A 6,160-nucleotide genomic window follows, 5' to 3' on the forward strand; every position below is an offset into this window, starting at 1 on the left:
GTCAGTCTATAGAAGACAAAGTTGCCTAGGAGGGAGGGAGAATCAGTTATTTTTTTTTTTTAATGTTACCTAGGCTGGATTCAACAATCCTCTGGCCTCGGCCTACCAAATTTTAGGAATACAGGCATATGTCGCTGTGTTGAACCAGTGTTTGTTTTTATTTTTGTGAAACACTAGGGCAGTTCTAAGAGTAGGCAAGCTAGACTTCTCTGTAGATACATGGAAGAGAAAGATGGATAAGAAGAGAAAGCTATCAGTTAGAGGTCAAGAAAACAGGCAGGAGCTGAGGAGATGGCTCAGTGGATAGAAGTCCCCATGCAAGGGTGAGGACCTGAGTTCAAATCCCCAGAACCCACATAAAACTGGACACCCTTCAGTAAGATGGAGGCAGAAGGGAGGGCCAGCCAGCCTCTTCCATGCAGCTGCAAACAGGAGACACTGTCAAGGGAGGTGACAGCTAGCCCTCAAGTTTGTCTTCTGACTTCCATTCATGTGTCAGGGCTTACCTATGGCTCCAGTCATACACATACAGAGATTTCAGATAATTCAAGGAGCAGGCAGGCTTAGGAGTGGCAATCCTTGAGTGGCTTCTGGGGGTGGGATAGGGTGTCAGACAAGCAGGCTTAGCCAGGAGAGTTTGGTCAGAATTGCAGAGAACTCACATTAGAGACTTAAAGCTGCCTGGAACTCCAGCTCTAGGAAGATCTCTGACCTCAGTGGGCATCTGCAGTCACGCGCACATACACAAAACAATTTTTAAAAAGAATAAGAGCTGGTTAGATAGCTTGACAGGTTTGTGTTCCGGCAACTTTTAGACTCTGGAACCCACACAAAGGTGGAAGGAATTGACTCCACAAAGTTCTTTGCCTTACCTATGTCCACATGGAAACACAATAATATGAAAAATAAGTAAAGGGGAGGTGGCCGGAGAGATGGCTCGGGAGTTCAAAGTACTTGCTGCTCTTTCAGAGAGCTAGCAGTTCAGTTCCTACTTCAGTTCATAACTGCAGGGAACTAGCTCCCTGGGGACCCGAAGCCTGGCATCCACAGGCATATGCGTGCAAACACACACACACACACACACACACACACACACACACACACACACACTGAGAGAGAAATCTTTTTTAAGTAATAACTTCTATTTTAAATCAATTCAAATCAAGAAAAAGTGAAAAGGAAGGTATTTTAAATTTATCAAAGGTAGAAGAAATGATGTTAACAAGAATGAGTCTGATTCCTAGGACTGACCTCTGCTTTCCCTTTTTTTTTTTTTTTAATAATTTTATGTTTATTTATTATTATACAGCATGCATGACTGCAGGCCAGAAGAGGGCACCAGATCTCATTACAGATGGTTATGAGCCACCATGTGGTTGCTGGGAATTGAACTCAGGACCTGTGGAAGAGCAGCCAGTGCTCTTAACCTCTGAGCCATCTCCCCAGCCCTGCTTTCCCTTTTTTTTTTTTTTTTTTTTTTTTTTTTGGTTTTTCGAGACAGGGTTTCTCTGTGTAGCTTTGCGCCTTTTCCTGGAACTCACTTGGTAGCCCAGGCTGGCCTCGAACTCACAGAGATCCGCCTGGCTCTGCCTCCCGAGTGCTGGGATTAAAGGCGTGCGCCACCACCGCCCGGCTGCTTTCCCTCTTTAAATAAAGCTTGCTTGATTGTTACAGCTCTATCCCTCCCCCACTCCTACCCCCCAAAGGAAAGGAAGCTTCAGCCCCCTTGAACAAAGTAAATTGCTAAAGCCAGAAAACTAAACTAAAGCTAGAAAATAGGGTGAAGGCTCCTGGCACTGTACTCATCAGTTCCTAGACTGGTCTGTAAAGTTTGAGATGAATGAATAAATCGGTGTGTGAAGCACAAATTGCCTGACATCCCAGGGCTCGCAGCATCCCTAGGATGAGGGCGGGGTCCTGCCCTCCTTCCGCTTCTGGCTCCTGGTTGCTAAGCTGCCAGGGTCGCAAAGTTCCAGCAGGTGAACTGAGGGACTGACTGGGCCTACAAGGGGCCCAGACAGGGGATCCCGGGGGAAGAGGGTGAGGGATCACAGAGACTGAGCCGACAACCAGGGAGCCTGCATAGGGCTGACATTCTGCATTTATGTTACATTTGTGTAAGTTGGTCCTCTTGTGGGACTCCTAACAGTGGGAGCAAGAGCTGTCTCTTGGGACCCTACTCCTCATATTGGGTCAGCTTACCCAGCCTTAATGCATGGGAGGCTCTTAGTCTTACTGCAACTCAATATGCCATGCTTTGTAGATATCCATGGGAGACCTGCCCTTTTCTGAACAGAAACGGAGGAGGAGTGGATTGGGGGTTAGGGACAGAGGGAGATTGGGGGGCAGGCAGAGGAGAGGAGGGAAGGGAAATTGTGGCCAGGATGTAAAATAAATAAATAAAATTACAAAAAAGATTTATAGGCAAATAAAGAATGCTGAATATTGGATAAATAGTGTTTCCCACAAAAGAGCACATCAGTTGGTTATCCAACACCAAAATGGCCATCTCTGAAAACATATATAATACAGGTAACAACAATTAATGAAAAAGAGTCTATAAATTTGAAAGAAAGCTAGGAAAGGTTTATGGGAGGCTTTGGAGGGGATAGAGGGAAGGGCAAAGAATGACCCCAGCTAAGAATCTTAGCCAAAGACAACACTAGCCTAAACTGGCAAATGATGTGATTATATAATGTCAAAAATAAAAGTAAGAAAAAAAAACACTAAAAATTTTCTGGTGGAGTCTTCAGAGTGTCTTATATGTGTAGTAATTATAGCTGTAAATAAGGATACTTTAATTTTTTCCCTTCCCATTGATTTTTCCTCTCATGTCTATAAGCTTTAACAAAGATGTCAAGCAATATATTAAACCAGACTGAAAAAAGAAGACATCTTTGTCTTATTACTGATTTTGGCATACATTGTAGGAGTCACGAGTTCCTTGTGCTCAAAGATAAGCATGGGGGAACCAGGAATGTTAAACACACAGGGTTGTTCCTTCAAAGGAAGGGATGAACAATCTGTTATTTACCCAGTAGTCAGAGAGCAGCCATGGTTAATAGCTCAGTGACCTTTGTACTACCTGTGTGACTAAGACCACACCAGATGCTCCCCTAGACCCCATCATGACCTTATTTTTCTCAGTCAGTCTATAAAGCCCATCTTTATGAAAGGTGTCACATGTACTTTACAAAGAGTTTAGATATAGTCATGTCTGGTTTTTATTCAGTTTATTTGTTCATCAAAGAGATTTATGTATGCCCTATTGCGCATATTGGATTGAGTAAATTATCACCAGAAAAGTTTTCATCAAATTGTGCTGTTCTTAAATTTGCCTAAAATAAACTACTTGGGGTCAGACTCCAGGAGTTTGAACCAGTACCTGCTACTTAGTCTTGCTAAATTGAACTGCCTTCTTGCCTCCTGTGGATTGTTACTTTGCTGCCTGTGGTGGTAACAGAGACACCTGCAATATATGACTGAGTACCCCCCCCCACTCATTTAGTATGATACTGTCTGCAGACTTGCCATATGTAGTATTTACTATGTTGAAAAATGATCTTTCGCCGGGCGGTGGTGGCGCACACCTTTAATCCCAGCACTTGGGAGGCAGAGCCAGGCGGATCTCTGTGAGTTCGAGGCCAGTCTGGGCTACCAAGTGAGTTCCAGGAAAGGCGCAAAGCTACACAGAGAAACCCTGTCTCGAAAAACCAAAAAAAAAAAAAAAAAAAAAAAAAATCTTTCTTTCCCTAGTTTCTTCAATGCTTTTAGAAAGGTGTAGGAAAAAAGTTTGCCTTTTTACTGACATTTTTTATTCATAAAATATATTCTGAAAATGGTTTCTCCTCTCTCAAATCCTCCCAGATCCTCACCACTTCTCTTCCCCACCCACTCATATCCACACACTTTCTCTCTTTTTAGAACAGGAAATAGGCATTTTAATAATAATTAATAATTGTAATGATATAAACAAAGTAAGATGAAACAAACAGAAGAAGAAGCACAAGGAATGCACATAGATGCAGAGACACACATAGCTCTCTATTCTGTTTCCTCTTCTAGGGGGATTCAAGCCCCCCAGTCCCTTATTTTATTCCTAAACTCTGTCGTTTTATATATACATATATATGTATATATATATATATATGGATTATAGCCTGCTAATCAAAGACTTAACAGCTGATATCCACATATAAGTAATATGTGCTTCAGTGCTTTTATCATGAATAGATTATGATAATACATTTAAGTCAGAATTGCCTTTCTGTATCTATTGAGATCTTTTCTGTCATCAAGTACATTTATGTGATGTATTGCTTATATTGGCTTGTATATATTGAAAATCATCCTTGCATTTTCAAAATGAGGCCAACTTTATACAGGTAAATTAAATTTTATGTGTGCTTCTTTGGGGCCCCTTGTTTGATTATAGTAGGTCATTGGGAATTTCATACAAGATTTTGGTCATATTCACCCTGTTCCTCTGACTCCTCTAAACTTCACTGTCCTCCTCTTCCCACCCAGCTTTGTATATTATTCATTTTTTAGCCTGTCAGATACTGTTTGTGCAGCCCACATATTCTTGAATATGTGGCTTTCAATGGGAGTGTAATTGGCCTGACACCTTAAAGAAAACACTCTTCTTCTCTCAGCAGCTACCAATTGCTAGTAGCTCTTCAGCTAGAGTTGAGACTTCTTGCCCACTTCTCTTCATGCTTTAGTTTGCTCTGACTTGAGCTAGCAGTCTTGTGTATGCCGCCGTGTATGCCACCGCTATGTTTCTGAATTCATGCATGTCCCTTCCTGATTGTGTCCAGAAAACAGTTATTCTGTAGTCATTTTCTGCCTTGTGTTAAAATCCTTCCATCCACTCTTCTGTAATGATCCCTGAGCCTTGGAAAGCAGGTATGTGATATAGATGTTCCATTTTAAGGCTGATGAATCTGCAGTTCCTTCCTTATTTCTGCTTCATGACCAGTTTCAGATCTCTGTATTAATCTCCATTCACTGCCAATAGATGCTTCTCAGATAAAGATTGAGAGATACACTAATATACAGGTATAATAAAAAGTTTAAATCTATGACCCTGTACTGGAGAATATTGATAGATTCTTCCCTGGGGCCTGTGACCTATTTGGCCATAGTCAGCCACTGGTCTTTTAGCCACTGTATAGAGGATAGCCACACATTCAAGAATTTTTGAGCAACACAAATGGTTTTGATAAAATTAAAGAAAAAAGGACACCAAAGTGACTGCTTAAAGAAAAGGGAGCATTTGGGAAGAATTGATGGGGTGAACATAATCAAATATCTTGTACAACATTATCAAAGAACATGTAAAAAATAAAAGAGTTGGGAAGTGGAATGAATAAAAAGTTCACACACACACACACACACACACACACACACACACACACACACACACACACACACACAAAACCTGTATAAATGTAAGGCCAAGCAAATATCTTTTTGGCCACTGCCTATTCCCAGCCCTTGGAAATACTATATTTTACTTGCTCTTTAATAATCTCTATGCTCTATAATATGAACATGTGTCATCTGACTTTTTTTGGACTGGGGAGCTGAGAGGAGTCTGGTGCCAGAGCCCAGTGAAACTGAGGTACTAACTCACAATATCCAAGTTATAGAACTACCCAAGTGGCTGGTGCTTTTCAGATTAATGAAAATGGAGACACACATATGCACATAACTGAATAATACTGAGTCATGAAAGACTATAAGTAACATTAAAATGAATGCAAGTAAGTTACATCATAAATTAAGAAAAATGAATCAGAAACAGAAAGACAGTGCCACACATTTTCTTTATTGTACAAAACTTTATAACAACAATATTGGGAAACAGATAAGGGATTGTAATTCAACAACTAGAATATTTAAAACTAAATTCAAAGCCGGGCGGTGGTGGCGCACGCCTTTAATCCCAGCACTCGGGAGGCAGAGCCAGGCGGATCTCTCTGAGTTCGAGGCCAGCCTGGGCTACCAAGTAAGTTCCAGGAAAGGCGCAAAGCTACACACAGAAACCCTGTCTCAGAAAAACCAAAAAAAAAAAAAAAAACTAAATTCCAAACAAAAACTAGGAGATTATAATTTAAAAACTAAAATATTTGATCTTTCAGACAAAATAGACCAA

This window comes from Peromyscus californicus, unplaced genomic scaffold (genome assembly GCF_007827085.1).
Source record: "Peromyscus californicus insignis strain IS unplaced genomic scaffold, ASM782708v3 Scaffold_7__1_contigs__length_154581171, whole genome shotgun sequence".
In the NCBI taxonomy this organism is placed as follows: Eukaryota; Metazoa; Chordata; class Mammalia; order Rodentia; family Cricetidae; genus Peromyscus; species Peromyscus californicus.